This window comes from Hordeum vulgare, chromosome 2H, assembly GCF_904849725.1.
Source record: "Hordeum vulgare subsp. vulgare chromosome 2H, MorexV3_pseudomolecules_assembly, whole genome shotgun sequence".
Lineage (NCBI taxonomy): Eukaryota > Viridiplantae > Streptophyta > Magnoliopsida > Poales > Poaceae > Hordeum > Hordeum vulgare.
In genome coordinates, this window is record NC_058519.1 from 353,703,690 (window position 1) to 353,721,200 (window position 17,511).

Genomic DNA, 17,511 nt, shown 5'->3' on the forward strand with positions numbered 1-17,511 from the left:
CAATTGATCATCGGGAAAGCTATCATCAATAGGTTGTGGGTCATTAAGAACGTTCTCCAACCTAGACAAGTTATCTGCTACTGGGTTATTAGCACCCTTTCTATCGACAACGTGCAAATCAAATTCTTGTAGCAACAGAACCCATCTGATAAGTCTAGGTTTAGTGTCTTTCTTCTCCATGAGGTACTTAATAGCAGCATGATCAGTGTGAATAGTGACTTTGGAATCAACTACGTAAGACATGAACTTTTCACATGTAAACACGACTGCTAAAAACTCCTTCTCTGTAGTAGCATAGTTTCTCTGGGCAGTGTCTAGAGTTTTACTAGTGTAGTGAATAACATTCAGTTTCTTATCGACTCTTTGCCCTAGAACAAGACCAACAGCATAATCGCTAGCATCACACATGATTTCAAAAGGTAAGTTCCAATCAGGTGGTTGAACAATAGGTGCCGTCATCAAAGCCCTCTTAAGTATTTCGAAGGCTTCCTCACAATCATCGTCAAAGACAAAAGGAATATCCTTTTGCAAGAGATTGGTAAGAGGCCTAGAAATCTTAGAGAAGTCTTTAATGAACCTTCTATAGAAACCAGCATGACCAAGGAAACTTCTTATCCCTTTGATATCTATGGGGTATTGCATTTTCTCGATTGCATCAACCTTAGCTTTATCGACTTTAATACCTCTTTCAGAAATTTTATGACCTAAGACGATGCCTTCATTAACCATAAAGTGGGACTTCTCCCAATTCAAGACAAGATTGGTATCTTTACATCTCTGCAAGACTCGATCAAGGTTGCTGAGGCAATCATCAAAAGAAGACCCGTAAACGGAGAAGTCATCCATGAAAACCTCAACAATCTTTTCACAAAAGTCAGAGAATATAGCCATCATACATCTTTGGAAGGTGGCACGTGCATTACATAAGCCAAAAGGCATACGTCTATAAGCAAAGGTAACGAAAGGGCAGGTGAAAGTGGTTTTCTCCTGATCAGATTGTGCAACTGGTATTTGGAAGAAACTAGAATAACCGTCTAGAAAGCAGAAGTGTGTGTGTTTAGACAGCCTTTCTAGCATTTGGTCGATAAAAGTCAAAGGGTAATGATCTTTCCTAGTGGCTTTATTCAATTTCCTAACATCGATCACCATCCTATAGCCAGTAATAATCCTCTGTGGGATCAATTCATCCTTATCATTAGGGACAACGGTAATGCCTCCCTTCTTAGGGACGCAATGCACAAGACTCACCCAATCACTATGAGCAACAGGATAGATAATACCCGCTTCCAGGAGCTTTAGTATTTCTTTTCTTACTACTTCTTTCATCTTAGGATTTAATCTCCTTTGATGATCAGCAACTGGTTTCAAGTCAGGATCAGTTTTAATCTTGTGCTGGCATAGAGTTGAACTAATGCCCTTAAGATCATCAAGAGTATATCCAATAGCAGCACGGTGCTTCCTTAGAGTTTTTAGTAACTTCTTTTCTACATGCTATGAGAGGCTAGCACTAATATTAACAGGATATATCTCCTTTTCATCAAGATAGGCATACTTAAGAGTATCAGGCAACTGTTTAAGCTCGAACACAGGATCACCCTTTGGTGGGGGTGGATCCCCAAGCAGTTCAACAGGCAGGTTATTTTTAAGGATAGGATATTGTTCTAAGATGACTCTATCTATCTCATCCCTTTCATCCATATGCATATCATTTTCGTGCTCAAGAAAGTATTTCTCTAAGGGATCAGTAGGAGGCACGGCAATAGAAGCTAAGGCAATAGTTTCATCCCTACTAGGCAACTCCTTTTCATGAGGTTGTCTACCAAACTTAGAGAAATTGAACTCATGTGACACACCTTCAAAGCCAACAGTGACAGTTTGCTTCTCACAATCAATATGAGCATTGACGGAATTGAGAAAGGGTCTACCAAATATGATGGGACAAAAGCTATCTTGTGCGTTAGCAAGAACGAGAAAATCAGCAGGATACTTTGTTTTACCACACAAGACTTCAACATCCCTAACAATTCCCACAAGGTAGATAGTATCTCTATTGGCAAGCTGAATAGTGACATCAATAGGCTCTATCTCAACAGGGCAATATCATCTTTGATTTCATCATATAAGGATTGAGGTATTGCACTAACACTAGCACCCACGTCACATAAGCCATGATAACAATGATCTCATATCTTAACAGAAACAACAGGCATGCCAACAACATGCCTATGTTTGTCTCTAACGTGAGGTTTAGCAATTCTAGCAACATCTTCACAGAAGTGAATATTATGTCCCTCAACATCATCGGACAGAAGATCTTTGATAATAGCAATGCTAGGTTCAACTCTAATTTTCTCAGGGGGTGTAGGTGTTCTAATGTAGCCTCTACGTATCATAGTTGTAGATTTAGAATGATCCTTTACCCTAACAGGGAAAGGTGGTTTCTCAATGTAAGCACTGGGAACAACAGGATCATTATAGGCAACGACTTTGTCTTCAACTGGAGTGGGTTTAATTACATTGACTATTAAAGGAGGATGATATTTAAACCACTTCTCTTTGGGGAGATAAATATGAGCAGCAAAGGATTCACACAATGAAGCTAGTATCTCAGAGTCAAGTCCATACTTAGCGCTAAAATCACTAAAGGTATTTGTCTCAACAAAGGATTTAACGCAATCAGATGTGAAATTCATACGTGACTCCTTGCCTTCTTCAAGATCCCAATCTTCAGAGTTGCATTTAATTCTCTCCAATAAATTCCATTTGAAGTCAATATCTCTCTTCATAAAAGAACCGATACAAGAAGTGTCAATCATGGTGCGATCATCATGAGAAAGCCGAGCATAGAAGTTCTGAATGATAATTTATCTCGAGAGCTCATGGTTGGGGCATGAATATAGCATTGATTTAAGCCTCCCCCAAGCTTGAGAGATGCTTTCTCTGTCACGAGGCCAAAAATAGTAAATATAATTTCGATCACGATGTACTAAATGCATAAGATAAAACTTTTGATGAAATTCCAATTTCAACCGATTGTAGTCCCATGATCCAGTATCATCACATATCATATACCATGTCAACGCCTTATCCTTCAAAGATAAAGGAAAGACCTTCTTCTTGACCTCATCCTCGGGCAAATTTGCAAGCTTAAATAAACCACAAACTTCATCTACATAGATTAGATGCAAGTCTGTATGTGATGTTCCATCTCGTGTAAAAGGATTAGCCAGCAGTTTCTCAAGCATACCCGAAGGAAATTCAAAGCAAATATTTTCAGTAGGTGCAGCAGGTTGAGGAGCAACTATTTGTGCTTCCGTTCGAGGTGATGATACCCCGAACAAGCCCCTCAAACGATTAGTATCCATAGTGACAAGTGACAATAAATTTCAGCACACTATATGAATGTTTAATTACCAAGTTCCACTTACCAAAGGCGCTTCACTCCCTCGCAACGGCGCCAGAAAAGAGTCTTGATGAACCACAAGTATAGGGGATCAATCGTAGTCCTTTCGATAAAAAAGAGTGGCGAACCCAACGAGGAGCAGAAGGATCTGACAAGTGGTTTTCAGTAAGGTAAAATGTGCAGGCACTGAAATTGTCGGTAACAAGTGATTGTGTGGTGAGATGATTTGTAGCAAGCAACAAGTAACAAAAGTAGCAACGGTGCAGGAAAGTGTCCCAATCCCTTTTGTAGCAAGGGACAAGCCTGGACAAAGTCTTATAGGAGGAAACACGCTCCCAAGGACACACGGGAAATTCTGTCATGCTAGTTTCATCATGTTCATATGATTCGCGTTTGTTACTTTGATAGTTTGATATGTGGGTGGACCAGCGCTTGGGTACTGCCCTTACTTGGACAAGCATCCCACTTATGATTAACCCCTCTCGCAAGGATCCGCAACTACGAAATAAGAATTAAGACAAAGTCTAACCATAGCATTAAACTAGTGGATCCTAATCAGCCCCTTACGAAGAAACGCATAAACTAGGGTTTAAGTTTCTGTCACTCTAGCAACCCATCATCTACTTACTACTTCCCAATGCCTTCCTCTAGGCCCAAATAATGGTGAAGTGTTATGTAGTCGACGTTCACCTAACACCACTAGAGGAAAAACAACATAAAACATATCAAAATATCGAACGAATACCAAATTCACATGACTACTATTAGCATGACTTATCCCATGTCCTCACGAACAAAAGTAACTACTCACAAAGCATAATCATATTCATGACCAGAGAGGTAATGAGTAGCATCAAGGATCTGAACACAAACTATTCCACCAAGTAATCCAACTAGCATCAACCACAAAGAGTAATCAACACTACTAGCAACCTTACAAGTACCAATCGGAGTCGCGAGACGGAGATTGGTTACAAGTGATGAACTAGGGTTTGGAGATGAGATGGTGCTGATGAATATGTTGATGGTGACGAGTCCCTTACGATGAGAGGAGTGTTGGTGATGACGATGGCGACGATTTCCCCCTCCAGGAGGGAAGTTTCCCCGGCAGGATCATCCTGCTGGAGCTCTAGATTGGTTCTGCTCAAGTTCCGCCTCGTGGCAGCGGCGAAACCACGAAAAACCTCCTCCCTGATTTTTTTCCAGACGAAATACTTCATATAGCAGAAGAGGGGGGCCAGTGGGCCAGCAGGCTGCCCACAAGCCCTCATGGCGTGGCCTCGGGGGTGGCCGCACCGTGCAGGCTTGTGGCCAACCCCTGGCGCCCCTCTCGCACTTCTTCGGCCCAGTATTTTTTATAAATCCGGAAAAAAAATCCTCTTTGATTTTTATGGCGTTTGAAGTTGCGCAGAATAGGTATCTCAACTTTGCTCCACTTTTAGGCCAGAATTCCAGTTGCCGATATTCTCCCTCTTCATTTAAATCTTGCAAAATAAGAGAGAAAAGGCATAAGAATTGTACTGTGAAGTGAAATAACAGCCAAAGAAGCGATAAATATCAACATGAAAACATGATGCAAAATGGAGGTATCAGGGTACGTACTCCCCCAAGCTTAGGCTTTTGGCCTAAGTTGGGCTTGGCTACTGCGGACTCCAAGAGCTCCCTCCGGCTCCGGGGTGGTACTGGTAGCTTCCAGAATCGTACGGGGCCTCGGGCACGTAGACTGATGTCCTATTGTCCTCCCAAGAAGAAGGATCCTCTTCCTCGTAAACAACCCCCTACATGGGGTTGTGGAACTTCTGTTGGATTACGAACTCTTCCAGCTCAATCGCGGTAAAGGACCATCTGTTCCTGCTAGTATAATCAAACAAAAGTGGTGCAGGTAGACGGATCCCGCGAGTAGTCAACTCGCCAAACCTCATAATATAAACAAGGTTACCAAACTCAGAAGTCCTAGTAACAAACTCGTGCCTCTTCATAGCGGTAAGATCAAAGCTTATGAATGGTAAAGGTGCATCATCCGCGCGTATAGTGCGCTCGAGATGCTCGAGGATAAGCGTGGCATAATACCACCAAAGTGAGGCCCTTTGCCGCTCTTAGCGACAAGGCGACGAGCAATCAAAGCACCAATATTATACGTGTTATCTCCTAAGAGGGTGGCTTCCAGGATAGCCATATCCGGAGCCGAAATGTTGCTGGTGTTGTCACGAGCTAACACACCTCGAGCAATATAGTATGCGAAATACCTGATGTGGGGAAACAAGATGCTGGAAATCTTCCCCCGATGAATGTCTTGAGGATCCTTGCTGCAAAGGGAGGCAAATAGGGATTTCAGCTCATAGGACTGAACTTTCATTCTGGTCATCTTCCCGACATTCCAAACACCTATAACATCACAAAATTATGCTAAAGACATGGTAAAGACATCCTCATATAATCTGAATTCAATCATGGAAGTTTTATCATTATATCTAAACCAGTTGACAAAATAATAGGTGAGTTTTGGGTATTGTGGCACACGTCGTGTTATGAGACGTGTCAAACCTGCAGCTGCACAGAGGTTATCAAACGCATCTTTAATACCTGCCGCCACAAGGAATTCTGAACATGGGTATGTCATGGAACGTGTCGTGTCGGTCTCGTGGAGCAACTCCGGTGGCACAATATCATCATAGTAACTTGTCCTCACAGTAGAAGGTGAAGTTGCAGCTCTAGTTAGTCTATTAGTAGGCTCGGGTCTCTTCTTCCCAAGCCATCCTTTTGCTTTTCCAAACAAACTCATTTCTGAAATTTATGGTACATCACAAAAATGAAGGTTTAAGCAAAATGAGTTGGAGCAAACTATTCTACTAACTTCCCTGATGCATAAACTTGCGTCAAAACTTCATAAATAAATTTCTAAACATGCATGCAAACTCATATGAATAGCACCAAGAACTCCTAAATACTCACAAATAAGACTACCAATCAAAATTCTAATTGGAGGGATGGAGGAGTCACATATCAAGGACCAAATGCTCAAATTCTCAATGCAAATGATGGGTTGTAGAGAGAGATCAAAATTTTCCACCAAGAACAGCAAGAACTTGAGCTCCAGGAGAAAAATCGGGATTTTTGGAGTGAGAGAGAGAGAAGGGAAGAAGAAGTACCTGGAAAGGGGACCAGGTGGGCCCAGACGCCCTGTGCGCGCGGTCAGGGGCCACGTGTAACACCCAAGATTTTTCAACTTTTATTTTCTTGATTTCCTTGGAATTTTAAAATTTTGACTTGACAAGAACTTTGAATTTTTCTTGCTAATCTCCATGAGAGAAAACTTTTGAGCTTCTTCTCGACCAAACAAATTCAGAAATAACCTCTTGGCCCTTTCTCATAAATGAAATGGTTAAACGAATATTTCTTTTATTCTTAAATTGGATTTCCTTTTATTCTTGATTTGATTTTTCCATAAGCCTATTTATTAATTCTTCAAAAATAATTAATCACCACATTCTGTTTTGAATATTTTTACTCCTCTCCTAGCCCTAAGATTTATTTTTGAATGTTATCCAAAAGATTTAGAAGGGATGGATCACCCTAATTATTTTTATTACTAAAATGGGAATTTTTGTAATCAGTTTGAGCTCCAAGATTTTTTCAAAGGAACCTCCTTTTTCCTTTGGAATCTTGACCCCAAACTTTGGCAGTTTGTATTCCTTAGTATCCTCAACCTATTCCTGCAAAAACTTTGGGTGCTCAAGTTCGAAAACTTCAAATTTGGTTTTACTGAAGTTTGACCCCAAAAACTCATTTTTGATTCAAACCTGCCTTAAACTCCACAAAAAATTCTGAATTTTTTTGCAGCATACTTTCTTCCAATGAGAGTGCTCCCCTCAACATTTTAGCTTCAAATTCTTTTCCTAGCTACGCTTTTCCTTCTGTCGAACACCTCTCGTGCACCTGTCTCAAGCTATCTCAAATAAATTCAGACCAAACTTCAGACAAAGCGCACCCCCCTTCGCCAATCTCGCCAGTAGCAGCGCGATTGCCGTTGCTCATGTGCCTCATTCAAATCCGCAATGTCGCCGGAGGCTTGGCCTCTTCCTCTCGTCTGTAGCTCACCGACAGAGCCGGCCAAAGCTCTGGCAGCAGCTCAGCAGCTCCAGCAGCAGCTCCCTGCTTCGCTCCCGTGCCGCCCGGCACCACCCTTTGCTCCTGTTGTCGTCGCGTGTCCCTCCTAGACCCTGTGCTCCGCAAAGACGATCGCCATGCACCGTGCAGCTCAGAGCACTAGTTCTGCAGCCACAATGCACAACAATGGCCGCATAGTCACCGCGTTGCCACGGTCTATGACCAGCCTCCCTCTAGTCAAAAATGGAGCCCACTAGTGATTAGGTGCGATGCTAGCCACCTAACCTCCTGCCCAAGCTCCCGCATCACCGGAATCGCTCAACGGAGTTAATGTCGTAGCTCGTCTCGCGGCGCCTATAAATAGAGCTCCCCTCCAGTGCTTATGACCTCGCCAAGCTCTTCCCCATTCTCCATCTCCACCTCTAGGAACCAGTCGATCCAGGAAGGGGTCCTCGAGGGGCCTTCTTCCCCACCTCCGGCCGCCCCGATCCGCTTCGGGATCCGGCCACTCTCGTGCAGTGTAAGTAGAGGTAGGACCCCTGTGGCCTTCGTTTGCATCCAGGAGCTCCTCCCCTACTTACCCCGTGCTCAATTTCATCGTTGAGGTTCTCTATCGTCGATCTCCTCGCGTCACCGGAGTTGCTGTCACTGGAGATCTGCTGCCGTCGACGTGAGGCCTCCCCCGCTGTCCAACCCTCTCCATCAGTCAGGAGAGTCAATGGTGAGTGCACCGGTAGCCCCAACTGGCTCTCCTCTCCCTCCTAGCATCGTCGGTGATCGCCGGAAGCTTCTGGCGCCATTGGGCATTCAAACCTAACACGGGGACCCCCTTTGTCAATGTCTCTCTCTCCCTCTGAAGCATTTCAATGGAAACGTATTCGGCCAGTAGCCGTTTTCCTTTCTGGGAAACGTTTTCCCTTCGGGTGTTTTGACTAAATCTCAGTCTAGCCCATGTTTCTATTAAAACTAATTGCAAAATAGTCCCAGATAATGTTTTGGCTATAACTTTTGATCCATAACTTATTTTTCAGTGATTCCTTTTGCAAATTGTTCCTGGTAATGCCTAGTTTATTTTAAGATTTTTCTGAAAATATTTTAAGACCAGTAGCTAGGCAGTACCACTTATACCCTTGTTTGATCTATAACGTAGATTCTGACACCGAAATACCAAACGTCAACTGCACCGAGCTTGATCCCGACTACGTGGAACCAGCCAAGCATGTTTGTTACTTTTGGTGTGTTGTTTGCTAAGTTAGCTCATATTTATTATTCATCACCTTGCATATTTCATACCTATTATACATATTCAACCATGGTAAAAATATGATGATGACAAGAGATAGTTATGAAAGGCTGTGGAATATCCTAGGCACGAGGAACGTGATAGGTTATGGCCTTGTCATGGCTTGAGCACAATGGTGCTGGTATAAATTTTGTAAGCTCCAGTATCGACCTAGATCGAGTCTTGTCTGTGTCATACTTCTTATCGTGCTACCACAGTTCCCTGGATAATGGGTTCGGTATAGTCAGTTGTAGACCTATTATCAGTCACACACCAAGTAGAGGGGCCGGTATGAAAGTATCCATGGCCCAGGAATAAATCCAGTCATCCGGTCAGGGGGCATGGGTGTTTCCGGTCTGGGACCGGAAGGGATGGCACTCCCCGTAAGCGCGCGATATAATATTGTCGAGGTCGGAGCCTCCCCGTCTTATGGTTTTACCTTGGCAGCGTAGTACGGGTGAATCCGAGCTTCGCGGAGGTAAAGTGGGTGACTGATGATTCTAATAATATTGATGTGGTGAACCATATGATGATGTGTAACATTATCATATCGTGTATTATTACTCTGGACTAACCCTTATGATTCTCTTTGTTGGATATCCTTGGGACGGTTCTACCTCCTAGATATTCAATATTTTATTCTTATAATCCCTTTATGTGGTGTCGCTGAGACGCCCGACTATGGCATTGTTTTATTATTCTTATAAGCCCTTTATGTGGTGTCGCTGAGACGCCCGACTGTGGCATTGTTTTATTATTCATATAAGCCCTTTATGTGGTGTCGCTGAGACGCCCGACTACGGCACGTTATTTTATTTTCTCCATGCCCTTACAATGGTGTCGCAGAGACGCCCGTTCGAGGCTTATTACTTATTTCATTCATGTTATGCCCTGTGTGTGGTGTCGCTCAGACGCCCGATGGTGGTTTCTTTTGTTTTATTTTCAGTTAAGGATATCTCGGGAGGACTACCGCCTGATTTATCCTACAACTTATTTACTTTATGCACTTATATTATGGATATAACTTAACTCTAACCATGCATAATAAAATCAACTACATGCATCTCATCTTTTGTGCAAACTGTTTGTGAGTACTTCTCGGAGTACTCACTGGCTTGTTGTTGTGTCCAGATATGGATGAAGGAGACCTCATGGATGAAGAGTTCGATAGTGATTCCGATGTCTAGAGGAGTCCTAGTCAGTTTTGCGATCCTGGAGTCTGTCGATGTTTTATTCCATCGCTTCCACCACCTCGAATAAATAGTTGAGCTTCACTCTGAGGCTTAACGCATAGTAGTACTCGTCATGTCACATTACTCTGATGTGACGTCCCCTCTTTATTTTCGCGAGTAGTAGAGTCACCCTAAGACCACTATAAAATTTCCATCTATCCTAAGACTTGGATATGTTGTAATAATTTGTAGAGTGATCCTCGCTCTACTTGTATTATATTGAGTACTACTTGTTTTTTCCGTATCAAGTTAAGTGTGTCAGTAGGAAATATTTTCTTCGCTATGGACGCGAATGGCTGATTTCCAATTACCGGTCGTGAAAAACTTGGTACCAGAGCCAGGCTGACTATAGGAAACCCCTAGGTACGATCGCTGACCGGATTAGTCGTTTTATTTCTTGCTTGTGTTAGCAATTTTCTGTTAGTTAACATATATTTATGTTTTGACTATATGAAATTTTTTGTTTTGTAGATGGCTGGCAACAGTTGCCCATCACAGGTGTTCTCCAACGAGCCAACAGGATTTTCATGACTACTTTCAGCCATCGTGAAGATCGTGATTGGGCCGACGGTCCGCACCGAGTACACGTTTTACCGCCACAAGATCAACGACTCCCTGACTATGCATCAGGCGTCGGTGCATTTTATTGGTGGTCGACCATAGTACCGTCGCCTTCGCTTCGTTGGGAGAGCCATGCCTACGGAGAGGCAGGCTACTCAGATGGCAGCTAGGGAGGCGATTGCTCGTCTCCGGGACACTCTTCCAGCAATGAAAACTCATCCTTATTATTATCTGCCATGCCACATGCCGTACACCAGCCACTATGCCTTTGCATGCCCGAGAGGAGAGGAAGATGAAGCTCTTGGGATGCTCGTGCAGTATGTCCGAGCCCTGGAGTCAGCTTAGGATGGCTTAGTGGATGACTTGGTGGCTGCTCGCATGGAGCACCTTACTCGTCCTCACCACAGGACTGAGCTCCTTCGTCCAGCACTGCCTAGGTCATGCCCGTCTTCTTCTGCCTCATGCACTCCACCAGCACAGCTCTGCCACCAGCTGCCTACCATTGAGGAGTTTAATCAAGTTATTGCTCCTGCCCCCATTAGAGCTGCTATGCCTGTCATTCATGTGCACGCCTCGCCGTCTTCCGCAGTCCGCTTAGAGCCAATAGAGGAGGAAGTGAACTCCCTAGCTCCTCATCTAGGACTTTCTCTGGGTCAGCCGATACAGGTTCCTTCCGACTTCGCCTAGAGATGGTGAAGCAGATCGCTAGTACGCCTGTATGATATGTATGATGTTGTGCTCCTAGACCGAAGGTAAGTAGTGTGTTGTGTCATGTAGGACAGGAGAAGTGCACTACCTTAAATAACAAGTTAAGCATACTAGAGTATGACCGGGGTGGTATATATAATTATAATCGATGTAAGATGTACCACGGTCCTTCTTTGAACATGACGATTATGTTATGAAAAATCTTGCGGTGTTTCCTTGGAAAATGTTTCTGAATACCTTTCGTTCGAGTTTCATTCTCTTGCTGGTTTTTGCAACATTAACCAGCTTTGAGAAAATGAGCCGACCCTGGACACGCTCCATGCCAAGGGACAATGGATAAAATCAGTCCACTCAGACAGGGAACAACTTCACTCAAGGCCAATCTAGCCAACATGAAAGCAGCCCAGCACTCTCAGAGGTCCGTCGTTTATATGAGCAGAGCCAACAGCAGCATCATGAAATGATGAATAAACTAATGAACATGGGAAATCAGCATGGTCCGCATCCACAACACTCCCGACTAGCTGAGCTACAAAAGACACGTCCACCAACATTTTCACATACAGACAAACCAATGGAAGCCGACGATTGGCCACGTGACACTGAAAGAAAGATGACAATTGCACAATGTTTAGATCGCTCCCCACTATTTAACTGGAGCCGCAACCTCATGGTGGGAAAAAATCCTCCGCGTACACCCAGACGAAAATAGTATCAAATAGGCTGAATTTAAAGAAAGCTTCCGTGGAGAGCACATACCCAAAAGTGTTATGAAAATAAAGAAGAAAGAATTCGAAGACCTGAAGCAACAGAGTTCCAGCGTGATGGAGTACCTGGATCAGTATAATCAATTGTCCTGATATGCAAGTGAAGACTACAAGACTGAGGAAAGAAGGATGGAGAAGTTCCTGGATGGACTTGCTCCAGCATTAAAGTGTCAACTGGTTGTCCACACGTTTCCAGATTTTAAGACCCTGGTAGACAAAGCCATTATGCTAGAAGCTTAACGTCACAGCCTGGATGACATCCGCAAACGCCTCGTAATAACTCTATCCCAGTACGCAACACCAGGCACAAGACAAAGGACTCAAAGACTCAAGCTCCGCGTACCTCAGCACCGACCACTAGATTCAACAACAACTCTTACGTGAGGAACAAAGATTTTACACCCCGTACCAGTATCTCTTGTTTTGCATGGGGAGAAACAGGACACTACGCTCGGCAATGCCCAAAGGCCGGAAATGGTGCAGCCAAGACCAACACTTCCAACTTTGACTCAGCACCAAAGCGCAACAATTTCAACCCCAATAACAACCACAGAAAGGGTCACGTGAATCTTGTCGCCAAGGAAGATGCCAGGAGCGTGATACGTCCATTTTTCCTCATGCTTTCATGTTGATATTTATTGCTTTTTGGGCTGTTATTTCACTTCACGGTACAATACTTATGCGTTTTCTATCTTATTTTGCAAGGTTTACATGAAGAGGGAGAATGCTGGCAGCTGGAATTCTGGCCTAAAAAGGAGCAAGTTTGAGATGCCTATTCTGCGCAACTCCAAAAGCCGTGAAAATCAATGTGGATTTTTTTGGCCGCGCCTAGGGGGCTTGTGGGCTCCCTGCTGGCCCACTAGCTCCCCTCTTCTGCTATATGAAGGGTTTCGTTCCAAAAAAAAATCAGGAGGAGGCTTTTCGTAGGATTCGCGGCCGCCACAAGGCGGAACTTGAGCAGAACCAATCTAGAGCACCGGCAGGACGATCCTGCCGGGGAAACTTCCCTCCCAGAGGGATAAATCGTCGCCATCGTCATCACTAACACTCCTCTCATCGGAGGGACTCATCACCATCAACATATTCATCAGCACCATCTCATCTCCAAACCCTAGTTCATCTCTTGTAACCAATCTTGGTCTCGCGACTTCGATTGGTACTTGTAAGGTAGCTAGTAGTGTTAATTACTCTTTGTAGTTGATGCTAGTTGGATTATTTGGTGGAAGAGTTTATGTTCAGATCCTTGATGCTACTCATTACCTCTCTGGTCATGAATACGATTATACTTTGTGAGTAGTTGCTTTTGTTCCTGAGGACATGGGATAAGTCATGCTAATAGTAGTCATGTGAAATTGGTATTCGTTCGATATTTTGATGTGGTGTATGTTGTTTTTCCTCTAGTGGTGTTATGTGAACGTCGACTACATGACACTTCACCATTATTTGGGCCTAGAGGAAGGCATTGGGAAGTAGTAAGTAGATGATGGGTTGCTAGAGTGACATAAGCTTAAACCCTAGTTTATGCGTGGCTTCGTAAGCGGCTGATTTGGATCCACTAGTTTAATGATATGGTTAGACTTTGTCTTAATTCTTCTTTCATAGTTGCGGATGCTTGCGAGAGGGGTTAATCATAAGTGGGATGCTTGTCCAAGTAAGGGCAGTACCCAAGCTCTGGTCCACCCACATATCAAACTATCAAAGTAACGAACGCGAATCATATGAACATGATGAAAACTAGCATGACAGAAATTCATGTGTGTCCTCGGGAGCGTTTTACCTCCTATAAGACTTTGTCCAGGCTTGTCTCTTGCTACAAAATGGATTGGGACACTTTGCTGCACTGTTGCGACTTTTGTTACTTGTTGCTTGCTACGAATCATCTCACCACACAACCACTTGTTACCGATAATTTCAGTGCTTGCAGATTTTACCTTGCTGAAAACCACTTGTCAGATCCTTCTTCTCCTTGTTGGGTTCGACACTCTTACTTATCAAAAGGACTACGATAGATCCCCTATACTTGTGGGTCATCAGAGCGCACCTGATATTGTACTTGGTAAGTTTCATGTCAACAAAATTCCTGCCCTGGTTTTGTTTGATTCTGGAGCTTCCCACTCGTTCATTTCGAAAATATTTGTTTCGAAACACTACTTTTCCACCCTCCCCCTGGAAAACTCAATGACTATCAATTCCCCGGGAGTACAACAGACTACTCAGGAATACTGCAATAATGTTACAATTAAAGTCAAAGATTTGGTGTTTTGGGCAAATCTTATTGTTATCGAAAGCAACACAGTGGATATTATCTTGGGAATGGACTGGTTAAACACCAACAAGGGTTTCATTGACTTCTTTAATCGGACGGTCACCCTCACTCATCATCAAGGTAAAAAGGTAACTGTCGCAGCCCTATGAAGGGAAAAATCGAGCAAAGCAATGTTAAACCAAACAGAAGCGAGTGAATTGAAAGATGTTCCAGTAGTATCTGAATTTTCAAATGTATTTCCTGATGAGCTACCAGGTATGCCGCCAGACTGAGAAATAGAATTTGTCATCGAGCTTGCACCCGGTACAACCCCAATATATAAGAAGTCGTACCGCATGGCACCAACTGAGTTAGTCGAGCTTAAGAAACAGATAAAGGAACTATTGGACAAAGGATACATCAGACCTAGATCTTCACCTTGGGGATCACGAGTACTTTTTGCTAAGAAGAGAGATGGAACGCTAAGTCTATGCATTGATTATCGAGCACTCAGCATGGCCACTATCAAGAAGAAGTACCCACTACCCAAAATAAATGATTTGTTCGATCAATTAGCTCAGGCTAAGGTATTTTCAAAAATCGACTTGAGGTCAGGATATCATCAGCTCAAGATCCACCCAGAAGACATTCCAAAGACAGCCTTTACCTCAAGATACGGACTGCACGAGTTTACAGTAATGCCTTTTGGGCTAACCAACGCACCAGCTTACTTCGTGCATCTGATGAACAAAGTATTCATGAAATATATGGATAAGTTTGTCGTAGTCTTCATCGACGACATACTTGTCTACTCCAAAAATCCCAAAGAGCATGTGAAACACCTAAGAATTGTATTGGGAGAACTCCGCAAGCATCAGCTATACGCGAAATTCAGCAAGTGCGAATTTTGGCTTAAACAGGTCGGATTTCTGGAACATGTGATGACTCAAGAAGGCATAGCCGTGGATCCAGAAAAGGTCAAGGTCGTAAGCGAGTGGCCGCAGCCAGCTAATGTGACAGACATCCGGAGTTTCCTCGGATTAGAAGGATATTACCGGAGGTTCATTGAATTTTTTTCCACTATTGCGCGACCTATGACCCAGTTACTCAAGAAAGAAAAAAAATGACTAGACCAAAGCCTGTGAGAAAAGTTTCCACGAACTGAAGAAAAGGTTGACTACAGCCCCAGTTCTAATTGTGCCTCACTTAAACAAGGATTTTGAAATATATTGTGATGCCTCCAGAAAATGCCTCGCATGCGTACTCATGCAAGAAAGGAAGGTGGTGGCTTATGCCTCACGACAACTCCGACGTCACGAAGAGAAATACCCTACTCGCGATTTGGAGATGGCCGCTGTAATTCGTGCTCTCAAGGAATGGAGACATTTCCTTCTTGGTAATCGTTGTGAAATATACACGGATCATATGAGCCTCAAGTATATTTTCACACAGCTGGACTCAACCTACGTCAACGACGATGGTTGGAATTAGTTAAGGATATTATGTGGGCATCCCTTACCACCCGGGTAAGGCTAACATAGTAGCAGATGCTCTCAGCCGGAACCCCGCCTCAGGCAAGAAGCCCGTGCAAAAGATGAGACATAAGCTTGCAAAAGAGTTAGCTCTGCTAAATCTGCTCCTCGTTCCAGAAGGTACATTGGCACAACTTGAACTACAACCCTCCTTGGACGGGAATATCAAGGAAGCTCAGAAAGGTCACCCCAACATTGAGGACATAAAGAAAAATATGGACCTCGGGAAGGCGCCCGAGTTTGAAAGTGCGTTATATCGACTAGAGGGGGGGTGAATAGGAGACTTTTAGAATTTCATCATTGAGGAAATTCCTTTTGAGGAAATTCCTCACTGATGACTAACTTACAGCGGAAACAGTAAAGGATCAGAAGTGCAAACGTTCACAACAGCAGTATTTCAGAGTGAAGAATGTGAAAACAGATTGCACAGTGAGCAGGCACGCAGAATACAGATGAGGATTAACTGACGTGAAGAATTTGGGGTTGAGGAAATTCGGAGAAAGTCTTCAGCAAATTCTTCAAGCAGTCACAGTGAAAGTCATCAACACATAATACAGGGAAAGTAAAGAGTGGAGGAATTAGAACCCGGATCTCAGTGAAGACAGTCATTGATGACCCAGTTCCAACTGCTGTGACAGTCGTACATCTGGTTTGGAGCGGCTTGGTATTGAAACCAAAGGACACCTAGTCCCGGGACACACAGTCCCTACCGTATTCCCCTTGAGCTAAGGACACACAGTCCTCGCCCAACACTCGTGGTAAGTCTTCAGGAAAGACTTCCAAACCCTCACAAACTTGGTCACCCGGCGATCCACAATTGGCTGCTGGAATGCTCTAGACCATGACGCCTAACCGTCTGGAGGATGCATAATCCTCAAAGGTAAAAGGCCTCAGTCCCACATAGGAACAACTTCTTCAGTGATGCTCAATCACTAGGTTTGGTTTGTGGTTTCGGTGGATGGTGTATTTCCTCACTAATGAATTACTCTCAAAGGCTCTGAGGAATTTGGGTTGCTCTTATGACAAGTGTCAGTTTCTAATGGAGCAGCCAACCAGCTAGTGGTTGTGGGGGTGGCTATTTATAGCATGGGAGCATCCCGACATGATTTGACGCTAATGCCCTTAAATAATATGACCGTTGGAGTGGATAAGACCAGTGACTTGGTGTGGCTATCAAAACGGTCGGAACCCTCAACTGTGAGAGTCCTCATGTCACTCATATTCCTCACTTGAGGCTTTTTGTAGGATTAGGCTTGGGTTGAGCATCATGAGGAAATTTATTCCATAGTGTAACTTCGACCCCCTTTAACAGTACGGTGTTCCTATTAGTCAAATGCGAAGAAAGTAAAACAGAAAGTGTAAATCTTCATGCTTCAAATTCTTCAGAATGATTTTCTTCAGGAACCACCGAACTTATTAATATCAGTATCTTCATGAGGAATATCAATTTCATCGCAGATTCCTCGCGATTCATTTCTTCAGCTTCAGACCAATTTCTTCAACTAAAGACATATATTTTTAGGGGTCGATATTCTTCAAATATTTCAAACTCCTCAATGACTTATAGATCCTGTGTACACTCATAAACACATTAGATACTTAACCTATAAGTCTTCAAACCACCAAAATCACTAAGGGGCACTAGATGCACTTACAATCTCCCCCTTTTTGGTG